Raw genomic sequence first — 18,177 nt, forward strand, 5'->3', positions numbered from 1 at the left:
GCGGGGCAGCGGCCCCGCCGCGGCGCTGCGGGGGGGGACGGACACACACACACACACACACACAAAGAGCCCCAGGGCGATGTGTGTGTGGGGAGGGGGGGGGGGGTCCCGCAACTTTTCACCGCCTGGAGGATGAGGAGGGGAGCGGCGAGCTGGTGGCGGCCCCCCCGGTGGGTTTTAGCCGCCGGCGCCGGGCGGGTTTTCCACAAAAGTTTGCGGCGCGGGGGTGCGGTGGGGCCGGCCGGGGGCTGCCCGAGCAACTGGTGTCCGCCGCGATGGGGCACGGCACGGCACGGCACGGCACGGCCGGGGGCACGGCGCCCACCTGCCCCACAGCACCCCGCTCCGGCGGGGTCCGCCCGGCTGCCCGGCGCTCCGGTGCTGAGGCAGAAACTTTGCAGCCTCCCCCTGAAACCCTCCCCTTACAACCTTCCCTGGAAGCCTCCCCACCTTCCCCCAGAACCCCACAACCTTCCCTTAAAACCTTCCCCCAAAATCTTACAACCTCCCCCTTCCCCCCCCCCCCCCCCCCCCCCCCCAGCCGACCCCGCTGCTCGCTCCCGCTCCCGCTCCGTCTCCCCCGCCGCCTTCCCGTGCGGCGCGAGGCCGCCCGATAGTTTTTTTTTTCCCCAGGCGAAGCCTGCCCAGCCGACCAGTCGCCGCGCGGCGCCTGCCCTGCTCTAAGTAAAGTTGTGGGGGGCCGGCTAGGTGGTGCTGTTCGATCTCGGTTCTCCCGCTCGCGGCGGCCGGCGGCTGGAAACGCGGGGCGCTGCCGTGTGGGTGACCCTCCGCAGCGCAGCGAAGCGGGGTGTCTCCAAGTCGCGGGTGTACTGACAGATCGTAACTTCCTGGGAGCATCTGCCCGCTGGTGGGGGCGGTCGGGGGTTTAGGAACACCCTTTTCCTCTCCCGTCCCCCCCCCCGCCCCCAGCCTTCCTTTCCTTTGAGGGTAAAAAAAGATAAGCCTGAAGACTCGGCGTGTGGCTGAGGAATGCCGCTACACGGTGCGCGCTGCTGCAGATTGTTCTCGTGTGCCATCTTTCCAAGTCTCTTCTTAGGAGGTTCGGATTCCATCATGGCAATGTTCGTGCACTTCTTTTCGATTACATTTCTTTTTTTTTTTCCTCCGTACCGCATCGCTCTGTAGTCGTGCGATGCTTCCCCCAGGGTGATGCGCGAGTTCTTGCTCTGCTCAGAAAAGTTGCCTTCGAATTAAAGTTGCCATCTGTAAAAATACAGCCCTGACTTCCGCGTGAGATTATTCCTTTGAAAATCACAGACAAAACGTGTATGTTCGGCTCCTATATTAAGTAGCTCTTTAATCAGGAAGAACAGGATTGTAATTGTTCAATTAGAATTTTGAAAGTTTTTAGAAACAAATGTATAATTTAACTTTGTCATATCTGTTCGAGGTTTTAAGTCCTTAAAACATGTTGCCACTAACAGATCTCCTAAACACACTTGAAATAATAGAGTAAATGTAATGTAAAAAAATAAATACTGCCTTGGGTTTGTATGGCCTCGTTCTATGGGACATGTTTGTTCCTCACGAGGATGTGTGACAGTGGCAGGAGTAGTGTGCGATAAGCCTACTGAGGAATGTTTTTCAGGTGTGCAAGACATGCGTATTTGCGTTCTGTTCTGTTTGTAATCCAGGCTGTGATATATTTTACGGACCGATTTGATGCCAAATGTGTTTGTAATGTGGCACCTCACTGTAAGCTGCCTTTAATATTTATGTCTTTCGAGGTTATGTAATTTCTATTAAATAAAGCAAACAAGTTTTGCAAGTCATTTACAGTAGCCCTTGGCAAATGATCGGTTCCAAAGATGGCATTCATTTTATGGTCTGCCTCTCTCCCCTCCTGCCTGACCTTTGGGGTAAATTACCTGTGTTACGTAGCTTAACAACAAATGTGAAGTGTGGGCGGACAGGTTCCAGGAAAACCAACACCAGATTTTTGTACAGTGCGGCCAGGTAAAGCACTGAGGATGAACACACTGTACCTGCAAATGCCAAGAAGATGGAGAGAGAAGGATCACAAGTGCTGTTACACCCCGTCCTCCCCTTCTGGAGCTGCCGCAGCATAACTCGTGTCTTGGCCCCCCATGCCACCCGGCAGAGAGGAAGGCTGTGTATAGGCAGCAACTCCTCCATGCAGGGCCTCCTACGCTGCGAGAGGAAGAAGACTAACATTTTTCTTATCAACCTCTTCGGTTATCGCTTCCTTATCTTTAGTATTCCTGAGAATCGGATTAATTCAGGTTAGGAGGTTGGTCCCACTGAGATCGAATGGCCGAACACTAAACTTTCAGTCTTGGGGAAAGAGGGATCAGACCACGTGAATTTGCATGTCCAGTTATGCACCCTTTCAAGAAGCAGTGCTTTTATAGGCATTTGTAAGTAGGGCCATCTATCTATAAGTAACGTTTAAAGTTAGAAAATACCTGCAGAAAAATATCTTAAAAAAAAGGTGTATGGCATTAGGAAAATGAAATTCTGAAGGGATTAGCTCTTCTTTGTCATCTTCATATTCCAGTGGTCCTCTAAACTTACTTTTTTTCCCTAAAAAAAAAACCTTATCTTGTTGGGGCTCAGCAGGCATGCAAGTTCTGTTTAAAAATTACCAGGAGGCTAGATGATTTCCTTTAAAATAAAAGGATGCATGATAACAACATGGAAGCAAGCGTTAGGGTCAGTCGCTGATTGCTGTTCAGCTTGGCATGGGAGAGAACCTTGGGGAAGAGAGAACTTGGTTGCTGCTGTTGTGGCATCCTTGCTCCGCTGTTGTGCGTGACCCCGCTTGCAAATGCCGTGCGAGTCTGATCGCAGCTGGTTGCACGAGGGAAGATCGTAATTTTCCTCTTTTCCACCTATCTTGCTGCTGTTCTGAAGGGAAAAGAAGGCGTCCCCTTCGTTGTTTCTCCCCCAGTCCATTTTGGTTGGCCAGCTGTGCATCTGATCTGATTCTTAATAAGGGTGGCATGGTTGTGTATCTCTTCCCGAGCAGGAGAGCAGGGTCAAAGTTACTCAGCTTGTGTCACTCTTTTGTTGGTGCCAGTGGGGTTCTCCATACGTCGAGGAAAACTGACTAATGTTTTCCTCATTTCATCTTGCCACTGCTTGGAAAAGCTCTGAGATTTTGTAGGGTTTTGGAGGATATGTGGATTTTGGGGCATAATTTTTGAAAAAAAAAGCAACATGGAAAGATGGCGTTGCATGAATTTACATGAGTAAGGTTATCTCTCCACTGTAATGTTTGTAAACTACATAAAAGGTAAGATACAGATTGCAATTAATTGGTATCCATGATAAATTTTCCGCCTGTCTCTGGGAAATGATGAGCTAGTTTTTCAAGTTTCAGGTGGTGAGAGATGCAGTTATCTTTCGCTCCTTTTTTTTCCCCTGGAAAACAAAATGGGTGGTTTAATCCCTCTTCTCTTACGAATTTTAGATTTGATGTTTGTTTACAGATTTAATCCACCAGGTTTATCTGATGAAATATATCACTGCTGCCTTTGACAATACAGAAGTTGCAGGCATACTGTTCTGGCAGTCTGCTTTGGAAGAATGTATTTTTTAATCAGGAAGAGCACGGAAGAGAAGGTTCTGGAAACAGTAACTATTTCTGAGTATTTATTGTTGATCACGGTGCTTCGGGTGCTCTTTTATACTGCATCGGTATCGTGGACAGCATATGAAGGCGTTCCAAGTGATGTATATGCTGCACTTCAGGCCCTCTCAGGATAATTGGTTTTGCACTGTAGACTTAACAGGTACTGGCAGATGGAAAGATAGCTGTGACGGACCGCAGAAATGTACTTTGGTGTAGCGGCGTGCCGAAATACCTACCCAACTTTTAAGCAGGGATATTTGTTGGCATCTAGTTTGGCATGTAAAAGTACCTGATTGGACTAGAACCAAGGGGAAAAAGATTCAGTTTCTGCGTTGCTTCCTCTACTCAATTGGTCTGCTCATAATTTTTTTTTTCTCCATTGCTTTTTCCCAGCTTTTTGTGAGGTGCCTGATTCCAGCTTTCTGAGGCTCCATAACGCCATGCAAACTTCTGCTGATAAAGAGCGAGGGCTCCTGGAAGCTGCTCAGACCCACTGGGTGCAGCAAATGCACCCTGGGCTGCAGCGAGCATGGTTCGGGCTCGGCTCAGAGATAATTAAATCTTGCTGGAGGAGACAGTAATTAACAGAAACCAGTATTTATTAATAATTCATTTTGCTGAAATTATAGGCATGTGATAGCATCACAAGTATTAAAGTAGCCAAACAAGATTTTTATAACTTTGCCAAACTTTAACTGTTTGGGTGGAAAATTTATCGTGGCCTATATAAGCCTTGCTTCATTTGTTTCATTTTTTTGTGTGTGTAAAATTTCAGATGAAATGTCTTGGCAGATTTTGAATATTAGACAAAGAAAGAATACATTTTCCTACGTTTTAAAAGTTCTCACAACTTTTGCTGTGGAAAAGCAATAGGTACCCCTCTCCTCTGGAACACTTGAAATTTGGTTGAGAAAGGATGAGGGATTTCCTTCCAGGGAAGTGTCTTTTGCCGTTTGCATGACAAAGCACCTGAGTGTAGCCAGGATGCAAGCCTTTCAAAAAGATCGACTTGCATACGCTTGGGGCTTGCTACCATTAATCGGTAAACATTTTGTCTTCAGTGCAGGGGTGATGCACGGGTGCCATTCTCCTGGCTTTGGGGAGCCAGCCCCGAACATGTGGCGCCTGGGCGTCGGGTAGGTCCTGTCCCACCCGGAGGTGGCACCTGCGGTCCACAGGTCTCTGCGGTGGGACCTGGCTTCTCCTGTCCTCAGGGGAAAACCTGTGCCCAGCTGCCCAGAGCTAGGAAGGGGACAAGGGACGCTGGCCAGAACGGTGGAAAATGGCATTCATGTGGAGGGCTGGAGTCACCATGCTGGGGAGAACTTGGTGGCAGCGTGGAGCGTGCCTGGGGGAGATGGAGGTGGGCTGAGGAGAGGTACGGGGGGAAACAGGGGCCCTGGGGCTGGGGGGAAATGGAAATATGGAAAATATGGTTGTATATTAACCATAGTTCTTACTTTGTCCTCGTTTGCACGCTCGCTGATTTACTGATTTTCCTCTGGAAGAACTCTGCTTTTTGTTGTGCAAAATAGAGCATTGTTTTCGTAATGAGTAGCTATTTGATCATTTGCTGTTTTGTTGTCATTCAGTATCTGCCTTATGGCTTCGCTTGCCGTTTCATCATGCTGCTGTTCCTGGAGGAGGAATCTGTTGCTGCTTTGGTGCACAGCACCAAGGCATCTTGAGTTCCACAAACCTACGAAGGTATGTGTTGAGCTGGTATTAGCAATGGCAGTAAGATGGAGAAAGGTGAAAAGCAAAGATACTCAATGATTATTGGGTGCCCAATTTGTGACGTGTAGCCTCATGTCACATAGCCTCTGGGTATCCAGAAAATGAGTAACAGAAGACAATTCACGGTCTTGTGCAAAGTTAATTTTAAATGCTTGTCCTGCGATATCCAGCCATCCTGTGGCCCACCCATGCACGGGATATATGTCAGACATGGAGTGTAATGTCACTTCCAGTCTCCTGAAGCAAGATCCTCCAGCAAGGGAGACTGGTCCTCCTGAAGCAACCTGAGATTGTAGCATGTCCTAGAGCCTGCCATCTGCTTGAGACTGAAGATGTGAGTCTGAAAATAAGTGATCATATGATTCAGGATGGCATTGCAGTTGGGTAGAGCACTTAAAGGTGGTCCTTCCATGAACCTGCCAGGTGCAGAAAAGGGCAGAGCCCTGTGAGACGTACAGCTAGGTGGTAGGTCTTCTCCATGAACATCTCCTAGTTGCAGCTTGAGGGTATCTCAGTGATGGTGCTTGCAGTTAAGGCCAGTTGGCTCCTGCTCTGCTGGTGTGTAAAAGGGCCAGAAAGGAGCGCTGCCCAGGCTGGGTCAGAGCTGAAGCTCCTGTGCTGGCCCCAGCCTGGCGGAGGCACGGACCTCTACGTTCAAGGTGTGTACGGGTATGTAATGGTCAGGGAGTAGCTGCTCTTTCAACTGCTAAGAGAGGATCTTCCTCAGATAACAGCAGACATTTTAATTCAGGAGTTTTGATGACCTCCACACTTCTCTAGGCTTTAAGATGTTTCTCCCTCCCAGTCCCAGGAAGGTAACAGGTGGTGAGAACACAAAATGTGCCTTTATAGGAAGTTAAAAGGACGCAGTGATTAAGACCATAACATCCTATTTTTTTTCTTTCTCACTTCTGTCAAATTCTTTGTTTTTGAGGGAAAATAAAGTGAGAATTTTTGTGGTGGGTCATTTTTTTTTCTTCTCCAAACCTTCTGTTATTCCTGCCAGTGGAGTCTTTTTGGCTATTCTCCATCTTACTAGTATAGTGTCTATATCTGAGCACAAAACTGAGTAGAAGGAAATAATTACCTCTCCTTTAATACAATACATACTGCTTGCCTTTTATATATAAAACATTGTTGCTAATACTCCCTAGAATGCTTGCCTGTTTTTTTTTTTCTTTTATAAATAATCCATTTTGCAGCCCACATACCCTCCAGGTTCTTTTTATAATACTGCTACCCAGCCAATTATTCCCTATTTCATATTTGTGCATTTGATTTCTTATTCCTGTGCATAGTACTTTACATTTGTCTGTATTAAATTCTCTCTTACTAACTTTCCTTACCCTGTTTGTGTCCCCATAAGGGCTACTGATCTTTCCCAATTTACCATCTACACTTTTGTGTTTCTACGTACAACTCGTTAATGAAAGTCTCTTAATGGAATTGGTTTAGGACAACAAGAGTTTTCTTGAAATATCCTCTCATTTTAGAAGCATACTGATAATGACTCATTATTATTATTTATTTCAAGCAGCTGTAGGCCGTTTTTTCATTTCATGAAGGCTGTTTCCTTTGCTTATGTAAATGTCATGGTAAGACATGAGGATCAAAACTCTTATATCTTAACTTTTAATGGGCTATCCTCTTGTTCCTTCTTACCTGCTCTGCAGTCACTCTTTCAAATAACCCCAATTGAGCCTGCAGGTTCTTTCCATGGACGGATGATGTTGTCTCTTTCTTGTCATTGTATTTGAAAGATGTTTATAAATTTGCTTCAGGAATTGACTTCTGTAAATTTCTTAATAGAAAGGCTGATGTCTGCCTTAACTTTCCTCTTTTTTTTCTATTTTTTTATACATTTATGGCGTTTTGAAATTTTTCTGTTTTGTGGGTGTTTTTTCCTCTTCTTTCACCCCAAATGCCAGACTAATATAGAATGTACAAACCGGCCAAAATCCTGCCTTGTGCTCGTCATGGGAGTGCTCTGACAGTGGGACAGTGAGGTTGGGCAGCTCGATTCTGTGCACCCGCATCTTGCTTTCTTGTTTGTATGGTGGCAGAGCTTCATCCCACACTGTGGCAGTTTCAAGTGGGGTTCTGGAATATCAGAGGTGTGAGTTTGAGTTTAATCTCAAAATCTCTCTTAATCTTGAGTTCAGATCCTCTTTTGTTTATTTTTCTCGGGAAGTGCTCTAGCATCTAGACAATCACGTAACAAGTGTGACAAGAGTCTCGTTGCCACTCCAGCAGGGCATTTTGAGACGTGTGCCTTTGGAGCCCTGTTCCCGTGGATGCATTTTGTCAGCGCTTGGGACACACATGCTAGGTGAGGCCGCTTGGGGCACGTTTTTCTCAAGCTCTGGGTTCCCCAGTTCAGGTAGGAAAATGGTGCAAGCTCTGGAAAACACAGAACAACAGGTGCTATCTCATGGGAAAGGAAGAAGAGCTTGATGCGTGCTGTTCGGCTAATCTTGGAGGCACACGTAGCTCAGGTGGTGACAGCACTCTCCTAACATAGTGCTGCGCCTCATCCCGGTACCCAGGTACCTCCAGATCCGAACCTGCATGTTGCTTTGACATCCACATCTCGTTTGTAGGAAAAACAGCTTTGTTTGTGACAAAGAGACAAAAATGCGAATGAATAGAACTTTTCTTGGCCATTTGTTATCAATCTCAATGTAGATCTCTCTCTCTATATATCTATTTCAAAGAATTTACAGCCTTTCTTATGGCAGTTGTACTGCAGTTTCTTGTTTTTTAAGTTGGACACACCTATGAAAGAGCAGTGACTGGGTGGATTTCCTTCTTTTAAGTGCACCATGAACGTGCCGTTTTTCCCACCTTGTTTCCTGTACAAATATCAATTAGTAAAATACCAATTTGTAGAAATCTAGATGTTGGAAATCAAACTTCTCATGGCGAGGTAGGATTTTTCGGTTGTGGTTGTGGTCTGTGAGGGTTGTGCTGCACTTCAGTGCCTCCTAGTGTAGACCTCAGAGGATTTTTGATCCCATCAGTGTTAGGGTTTACTGCTTTTGGATGTGCGCTTCAGTGCGAGGCTCGATTGTCCAGGCGGGCATTTAACTTGAAGCTGGCTGTGCTGCAGTCAAGTACTTCTTGCTAAATTTGTATGGGTCTGGTTGAAACCAACCCTGCACGTTAAACCCAAACTCTTGGTTGGACTGATCAAGCCAAAAGTTCAAGTGAGAGTGGTGGTTTGCTGCTTGGGCTTTGTTATTCTGTTTCTTTACAACCTCTCATTGCTAAAGAAATGACTGTCTTTGAAAAACAGAAAGAATTTCAGTCGGGAGGAGAGAGAATTTCAAGAAATTAATGTAATGGGAAGGAAGTGCTGATGACAGTGTCCCATGTTTTATATTCACTTCCATTTTATTTACAATGTCTCCGACTTTTGGAAGTGATTTCACCTTAACAGAAAAAAAAAAAAAGCATTCCTGTAAGTTTTCTTGAAAGAAGCCAGTGTGCATAGAGGTAGTTCTTGCCAGTATATGTAAATCCCACAGCTGTGCATGTAGTATTTTTTTCATATTGATACTGAAAATGTCTTGTTATTAGCAGATGCACTTTTACATTCATCTAATGAGACTGGAAAATAAATAATTTTCCATTGTTGGGATTAAGTTTTTCTGTTGGTGGTTAGAAGAAGATAAGTATTTTCTGTACTGTTTGTTTTCTATGATAATCAACTTAATGTTACTAAAAGTGGCAATGTTAGTCTTGGAGGTAGTTTTTATTGGTTAAAAGAAGTTACAGTAAAATCAGTGGCAAGCTGATCTAGCCTGTGATGTGGTGTTGGCATACCGTGGCCTGTCATTGGGAAGTTCTGTGCTTGCTGAAGAAAATATTCAAGTGCAGAAATGGAACTATAATTCCTTAATAAATATGTTGTTCTTGACAGTCTCAGGACAAAATGGATCATGTGGCTGACAGGCTGTATGATTGTGTCATAAATATTCAGAGATTTATGAGGCTGAAAGTAAGGATTCCATCCGATGCTCATGCTACAAAAGTTGCGGTGCTTTATCAAAAACTTGTAATTACAACAGTGAGATTTGATAAAATGAATAGCCCTTTGCCTTCTTCGCGCTAAGTGCTTTATTTACAGCTCCTCTCCCCCAGCTGCCAAAGAGCAGGGGGCCGGTCCTGGATGGCCCTGACTGCTCCTGCTTAGGAGAAACTTTGAACTGAGGTGGTGGTGGGGAGTTGGCAAAAGCCATTTGTAAGGTAGGGAGTGTGGATGAGTTAATGAAATTTCATCAGGTGTATCAGGAATAACGAAGCTCCCCGCTGACTCTGAAACTGTGTGAGAAGTGAAGGTTATGGCTCTCATTGACAGCCTCTTGAACTCTTCGTCTCCTTTACTTGCTTTTTATTAAAACCCTCCTGAATCAGTGTATATTGTTTAATCTGCCTTGAAATGTGAATTATAAGTCAAGGCCTCTGAGTAATATAGTGAGAAGTTGTCTGAATTTATTGCACTTTCTGTAAGCACTTCCTACAGCTCAGTAACCTGCTGCTCAGCTGCCGGTGCCTACTGCAGCCCTGGCCTCGCGAGGGACTGCTCCGTTCTGCTCTGCTCCGTCCTGCGGATCAGAAACTTCTGCGGTGATCAAATATTTATAGAGCACTGTGCGTGGAGAGGATGTTGTACAAACTTAAAGGCGTATTTCCTGTCCTGAGGAATTAAGTTTGTTTTTGCTGCGTCTCGTATGCTGCTTGTAAAATAGTGTAAAATGGAAGTTGGTTTTCTGAATCGGAGCAGGAAAAGTATGCGATCAACAAATAAACAGTTACTGCTTGTGCACAGGACAGTATGTAAGAAAACACAAAACTCGGAGAGATTAAGGAAGGCTTCAGATTGGAAGATGAAAAACGGTTTGAGAAATATGAAAATATGCCTCTAGTAACAGTAATGTGCTTGACAAGCAGATCTGAAAGGTACAGCACATTCGTGTTTTTGACTTCTGTTGCAGCTACTCAGGTTCCCTGTCACTTTTAATTTTACTATCTGTACATCTAATTCTTTATAGAAGAGATGTTTATTCTGATGAAACTAATACCTGTACAAATGTGTAACTGCAAACCTAGTTATACATACTTTGAATTCTTTTTAGAAATAAGGTGACAATATAATGCAGCAAAACCAGAAAGAAACTCTGTAAGGCTATGTAGATGCGTGAGTTAGATAATTTGCCTAACTACGGTTGGGGAACCTATAAAACATGAATGAAAGAAACAGATCCTGTTTTCTTTGGACATCTTACATAGATAATAAAAATCAGACTGGAATATTGAATGTGTATATGTTCCTATGCTAGTCATTCAGAAGGGTATGGGCTTTTTTCTTACTATTATTCTTTTCCAATATTCCCCAAGCAGTCCTCTAAGTCTGTAGCTAATTATTTAAAATCAGGAGAAATAAGAGTTTTGAGCTGCCTGGTGTCAGTCTCCAATTCTGTGTGCGGTTACTCATTTGTAAAAAAAAAATCATAAAAGATGGGAAAAGGTTTTGTTTTCATAAAACCATAATAATTTTTCCCTTACAAAAATACAGATCTGGACTGAATAGTATTGCATTCATTACTACCTAGTAGAGGTCCTGTAAAATACTTTAGAAAGTTGGAAAAGGACTCTACGGTTTTGCTATTTAGGCTGCTAGTGAAACAAATGCGTTTGAAAACCTACAACAGTGCACGCAACAGATTTTCAGCATACCTATTCCCTGTTCTAGCCTCTTACGCAAGCACTTGCTGAAAACTGCAGACTGTCAGTGACAGAGGTTGCATGATGGGAGGTTTAGATTGGACATTGGGAAGAAGTTCTTCATGCAGAGGGTGGTGGAGTCCCCGTCCCCGAAGGCATTCAAGAGATGGGTGGCTGCGGCACTGAGGGACATGGTTCAGTGATGGGACTCGGTAGGTTGTGTTGGTGGCTGGACTTGGTGATCTTGAAGGTCTTTTCCAGCCTAGGTGGTTCTGTGACTATCGCTTTATGCAATGGTTAGACACGTTTCTCCCTCTGTCGTACCATCTCAATCCCTAGTAACCTGGTCAATCAAAATACACATTATCCAAAGCTAAAAGTCTGTTTTTCATACCTTGTTGGAACATTGAGCTGCTGCATATGTAGTTCTGGGTCACAGTTACTCAACAGTGAAGGAGGCACACCTCTAGGAGCCTTCATTTTCACTTCCAAAGCACCTGAGATACTCAGTTCCCGTAACCGGGTGTCCTCTGGTATAGCCACAGGTCCTGAAGGAAACTGGGATTCTTTATGCACGCACGGAAATTGCACTCGCTCTCACCTCGCAGTGTGAGTTCTGTTGTGTTACTTTTTGACTGTGATGGATGCACCATTGTGGCCTGGACACGTTCCTGTCGTGAATAGAAGGTAGTGTGGGCAAAGCAAAAGAGAACGTACGGCAAAATGAACTCTCTGTGAATGCAATTGTGGGGATGAAAAATGCAGCTGAGAGGAAACACTGAAAACTTATGAAAGTGTTTTGGTATTAGTTTCTGTTTAATTTCTCTTTTACACACTGTATGGATTCAATACGTAATGTGTAATTAAAGAGGGGGCTCTCTGGTATAGCTCATTGTGGAGAAGAATTTTGATTCTGAAAAGAGTTTTGTTACATATTTAGGTGAACCCAGTCTTCTGTTCAGCAGAAGCAACTGAAATTCTCACTAATTCAGGATACAAGTGGAAGAACAAGGAAAGTGAAGGCAAACCTAACCTGTAACGGTGGCATGTGTGTTTCACGTTATCTAACACCTTATTTTGAAGTATTCCAAAAGTGCTGGAAATGTCATCAAGAAGCTAAGTTCGAGATGATAGAATGATAGAATTTGGCAAAGTAGTTCCCATGTATTCTATAGCATCAAAATGGAAATGTTGTCATATTTATTTTGCCTTTGTGATTCCTTAATTGGCTTCAGCTGAGCTTGTAATGAGTTCTGTGACCGTTCCTTCTTAGCATGGCTGTGACAGTCCTGGAATTTCCCTTTTTCCAGTACAACAGTGTATTTAAAGAATTAACATGAATGGAGAAGGATTACTGTTGCATTCTCACAGTTGGAAGTTGGGTGTACTAATTTTCCATTTCAGTGGGCGTGTGCGTGCATACATGTAAGCGTGTGGATATGCTCAGACTTGGAGGACAAGGTTCATACCTTCTTTGTCCTCAGAACAGGCAACTGCATGTAATGTGCATGCATGCAATCACAGAAACAGGTTGATGTAATTAAAAAATAAAAGCAAACGTGTTCTGATTCAAATACAGAATGGAATTACAAGAGGCATTGGCAGAGCTCATAGGCTAACTGCACTCTTGAGCCACATCCTAGCTCATTCAGTTGCACCCTTGTTCTCTTGTCATGTCTCTTGGTATGGAACCATGAAATCTACTATTCCTACCTACGGCCTGGCTATGGTCTGCTGCGTAAAACCTGCAATTACCTCACCAAGGCTGCCTTTATGTTCATCTCCTGTGATTTAGTTCTCTTTAGGAGCAATGACTGGAGTAGCCAACAACCAGACTTGTTAAAGCGTATGTTCAGAGCTAAAGCAATTTGAAAGAAAGTGACTGAAAATAACAAAAGATGTTTGTGTATGTAATTTTTTTCTGCCTAGGAACGTACAGGTCCCCTGATGTTTATCAGGTAAAACAAGCTTCTGATTCCTCCAAAAAGCCTCTCTCAGTATGTTACCCTGGATAGCTGCTGGCAATTGACACGAGCTTATCCAAAAAAGGTAGATTTTTTCTTCCCTTTTGGCAGTCCAAGTGACCTGAAGAAGCTTTTGTGCCCCAAAGATTTCTCTTTTTTTTTTTTTTCTTTCTTTTTTTTTTTTCTTCCTTATTTTTTTTCCCCAGCTCTGTGGACTTGATCTGGAGAATGGTACTACTTACCTGCTTGGCCTTGCAGCATCCTTAAAACATCAAGCCTCAAACAGTTGTTTATGTAAGGCTTTTATAAAGTATAATGTGCACAGTAGCTTTGTCATGTAAGTAGAGAGCTCAGGCTTTGGGAGAGGGGAGCTTAATGTAGAGAACTGGGTTATGAGAACAGGATGAAACCTCTGCTCTTAAGGAAGCAGCAGCTACCTGGGTTAATCAGGAGCATTTGAAGAGGACAGGCCAGATGTTCCATGTTTTGGGGTAATATAAAAACCACCTGAAGTATCTGTGCTCTGTAGTCCTGCAGCTGTAAGAGGGAAGTGTAGTGGGGTCTGCCTTGAGGTGTGTGATCTGCTTGGCTCCTTGGGTGCTCCCAGGGCCAGGCTGCCCATTTCGTCTTCATTCCATCTGCTCTTCAGCTTGGGGAACTTTTGAGCACTCGTCCTGCTTGCTTTTCCATCCAGTATGTAGGAGACAGAAATTGGGTCTATAGAGTGGTAGAAAAGATAGGAACATTTGGTGATGTGAGTCAGCCCTTAAGTTACGCTGTGGCATTCTGCTCATATAGATGTTGAAGTGTCGTTGCATAGTAGTCTGTTGTTTTTTTATCTTTAACGTCAAAGGTTCAGGTTCCATAAACTGTAATTTTCCAACCCACGGATGATCTACCTCTTAATATTCTGTATTTGTTATTTAAAGTCCAGGAATGTCACTGCCTGAAGTGGTTGGAATATGAGTATCTTCTAGTGGCATAACTATCTTTCTCTCTCTCTTTTTTAACATTGCACAGCTTGTAAAATTAAGTAAGTTTCAGCTATTTTTTGGGCATTTGCGTAAGTAATGTTCAGCTGCAGTATCTGCTACCGGTGAGAAGGCTTATACAGGTGTTTGGTTTCTTTTCCGAACTGTCCAGTGTTTCAGTTGTGTGAAGATGTAAGTGTACAGAAGTGTCCTGCACTTCTGTGGGATGCTGCATGGAAGAAGATGCGTGAGATGGTCCCAAAAAAACCAAATCCATTCCAGTTTCTCTAATGTGGCATGACCCAATATGATACACAAGTTTCTATTATGATAGCAAAATGTTAAGACTGTCTGTGGTATGCTTTATGAAGGTAGTTTCTCTTTATGCATTTTCTCCATTGTTTTAAGGATTTTCCATCCAAAATGAAGTAATGCAATAACTTTGAATCTTAGATGGTGTTCTGGTTTAATTGTCCTAAACCATCATGGCTGCTGTGTTTATCTTGCGGTTGATGTGAGTCCACTCTGCTGGCCTTTCTTATTCTTCTGAGTGTAGAAAGCTGTTAAATATAGGTGGATTCCTTGTTTTTCAATACCCTGCTTGCTCACCGAAAATGAAGCAAACTGAAAACGATGCCTTCTGTGTACCTGCTGATCTAATTGTGGATTTGCTCATTTGAGAACATCACCTTAAGTTTGGTAAACAGGTAAGAAGTAAAGGACTTAATCCAGGTCTGGAAATCATGTTGGGTAGGAGGTTGATTTTGGATTAGGACCGGTGGAAGGAAATGCCCCCAGCTCGCCACGTGCTCGAGGAGCATCCACCTGAGCAGAAAGGTTCTCCTGGCAGCCGGCTCCAGGAGCGGTGAATTGCCCAGCTTTGCCATTCACCTTCCACATGCCACGGGGCAGGAGCATCACACCATGCAGGAGGTATTGCAAAGCTGTTGTAGAAACCGCTGCAGGTCTATGCCACGGGCAGGAGCGGTGCGTTCGGGTGGTGCGGGCAGCGGGCAGCTGTCTTTCTCCTGCCATCAGGACGCCCTGGTTGGGTTTGCATCCCCGTTCCCCCGCCCCACCCCGCACACCAGTGTGCACGGCACGTTGATAGGGGTGAGTCACCTCTTTTATTATGTTTTGAATACTTTCCTCCCAAACGTAGCTCATTTTCTGCAGGGAAGGGAAAGAATTTCTGCTGTCCTGGTTCCTTATTTTTATCAGCTAACAACTTCCAGCTGAGAGAGTTCTTGATATTTTTAGCCTGGGATATTTAGCTAGTTGAGCTTCTTTACATGTTTTCTGCCTGATATATATTAACTGGGGGGCAGAAAATGGCTCGTGTTGGTTAATATATTCATGAGCATGCTTGCCAAATTGACTGTATTTACTCTCAGGAATCTGAACACTTCAAAATTTTGGGGGAAGTTTGAGTCCCAGTCTAAACTATTTGAATTAGCCTCGTTACTCCATTCTGAGACTGATGTTCCTGTAGCTATGCTCTCAATGAATGTTACTCTTCGTTTTAAGAGGTTATGTTTAGTATTAAAAATGTATATAATCGTTCAGCTTAAAAACACCCAGAAGTAAATAAACTAAAAAGAGCAGACAATCATAGAATGGGAATCCACGTTATGAAATATAAATTCTTTAATGTTCTCTTTGTTCCTGTTTTTTTCTAAGGCTCTTTTGAGCAGCAGAATCCTCTGTCTTACTACTCAGCTTACAGTTTTATTGATTGCCTGGCTTACAGTCTGATCTACTTCTTTAATATTCCAAATATTGAACCTGCTGGCACATCTTGTATGCGCAGCATTTCCGAGTTTCTGAATAAACTTACCCTTCCATGAAATTTGTATGAACATTACTTTGAAAGAAAATACTAAAAATACTTGATACTGACCTTATGCATTTAATGAGTGCCTTAGTCTGTTTACTGTAACATTATCAATGTTACCATCATCAAGACTTTTCTCTTGTCATAACAAAGTTTCAGGTTAGAGATGAAAAGCTATCTTGTTGCTTTGGTAGGGCTGGTGTTGTGCATCATAAAGAACAATGTATTTGAATAGTAATCCTGTTTAGATCACTGGACAAATATCTTTCGGCAATTGAGTCCTCCAGGTTTCTTTGAGAATATATTATTAAACTTATTGGTTAAGCGTATATTTGTCGCAGTGAAATGTAGTGGTTCCAGTAAGTGTTCATGAGGTGTCTCTGTAAGACTGCAGGGGGTTGGAGGGGCAGGTGGCAGAAATTATGCTCAGTTTAAAAAGAGGATTAAGCAGTGTTTGCTTTTGGATATAAATTGTCCATTCTACCTTCTCCCATTGTACTACCATATATAAATAAAACAGCTTAGAGATTTTATATTGCTCTGCTTGCATCTACGTCGCTGTCTGATGCAGTTCTGCAGAGTGAGGAGGTGACTTTGTGCCATCTATGCAGAATCTTTGTCTTCAGTCCTCTGGTTGCCAGTCTGCACCGTGGCATAAGTTAGAGCTGCCTGAAGGCTGCCAAAAACCACCAGGATATATCCTATTAATTGGGACCAGCTGGATACAAGTATGTATTGGCAAGTCTACAGCAGCTCCACACAACCCGTTACAGCAGCTCTTCATCACCCAACTTACTCCTTTAGGGAGCTTGAACCTTCCAGTAGTCATTTGCAAATCTGAATTCCTGAATTTGAAATCTATAGTAGTAGTGTGTTTTTATTCGGTTTTGGTTTTGACTTTGTTTTGTTCTTTTTTTTTTTTTTTTTAATTTGTTTAATCCTAACTTCCCAGCTCTTTCCTGAGGTTGGGTAGTCACTCGTCCCTACATAGACATAAGTGTTCATTTAGCTTCGAGGATCCAATTTTAATACATGTGCCCCAGTTTTCTCAAAGCACTTAGAAAAAATGTTTGTGTGTGTACTTCTTAAGCACCAGGGAGAATTTTTGTTGATAATTGTAACCTTCTTGGAAACTTGCCATTCTACTGCTGTAAGCCATGAGGCCTTTTAAAGACAGCATTTCCACGTTTTACTGGTAGATATCAACTGCTTTTTGTGCCTTTTTGTAGAGAGAGTCTCTATTCTGCTTTCAAAAAGTAATTTTAGGTAAGCTGTTGTTGTTTTGTATTGCCAGTCTGTGTGCACTGAGGTGACTGATACTGCTCAGAAGCTGTAGAGTAAGCACACTGCAATCTTTTAAGTATGTTGTCTGTTCTGTGCTGGGACTTCTCACCTGGACTGCCAGATTAACTAAATACCGATATTGAGCTTCTTAACGCTTACAGTGAGAACAATGCAATTGTTACTTTTCGTTACTTTTAATTGTTTTGCAACAGGTTAATAAGATTACACTGTTGGCATCTTGGTTGACAGTTCCTTGAATTTTTTCTTTGCATATCCAATCCTAATAAATTGTTTTAATTATTTTGCTGACTGAGCTTCCTGTGTGATTTGTTTTCAATTACCTTGTGAGTTGCAGTGACCCTAAATAAACTCAGTTGCTGGCTCCTTATTTTTGCCATTTGTACAAATGTTCTTTCTATTGGGCCTTCTTCAACGAGAGAAGCAATTCAGTAAGGTATTTGGAGCAAAGGAAGATCTTAGAGAGAGGCTGCAATGAGCAACTTCAACTCAGTGTGCAGAAAGGATGTAAGTTACATATACTTGCTTCGAGCGTATATTTGAAATCTGCTATTCCAGTAATGACCAGGCCAAATCTTGCTTTGCTTATGAGATCTGACAAGATCACGGTCCGTGTGATTTCATTTGTTGTATTCATGGAAGCCCTGGGGAGTGAAATAACTAGAGCAGGAATGAAGCTGTGCTTTCCTGCACAGCAGAGCACTATAGCAACTTGGCCACGAGGAAAAGCAGCAGAGATTTTTTGTGCGTGTGTGCATGCACATATCTTTGTGTGTTCATATGAAATGCACAGAAACATACAAACATTATTGTAACCCATTAGCCCATGTTGAATAAATGGAGATAAGCGTCCATTCAGGAATCAGGCAGGTAGAACTGAACTGAGCTCTGGAGAATTAGAGTGGGGGGTGAGCATTGTTGCCAAGTGTCTCCTCTTAATCCCCAGTTTCAGTTTACAGGGCTTGAAATTCAGTCCTGCTGTTGTAAAGTTAGCACCTACACACAGGAGAGTTTCTTTGCATTGTT

General features: G+C 43.3%; 1 protein-coding gene across 4 annotated transcripts in view; it reads left to right on the forward strand.

Annotated features, from left to right (window-relative positions):
* Positions 1–18,177, forward strand: part of SSBP2 (single stranded DNA binding protein 2) — a 194,349-nt gene that overhangs the window by 295 nt on the left and 175,877 nt on the right. The window lies entirely within an intron of this gene.

Source organism: Anser cygnoides, chromosome Z, assembly GCF_040182565.1.
Source record: "Anser cygnoides isolate HZ-2024a breed goose chromosome Z, Taihu_goose_T2T_genome, whole genome shotgun sequence".
Taxonomy (NCBI): Eukaryota; Metazoa; Chordata; class Aves; order Anseriformes; family Anatidae; genus Anser; species Anser cygnoides.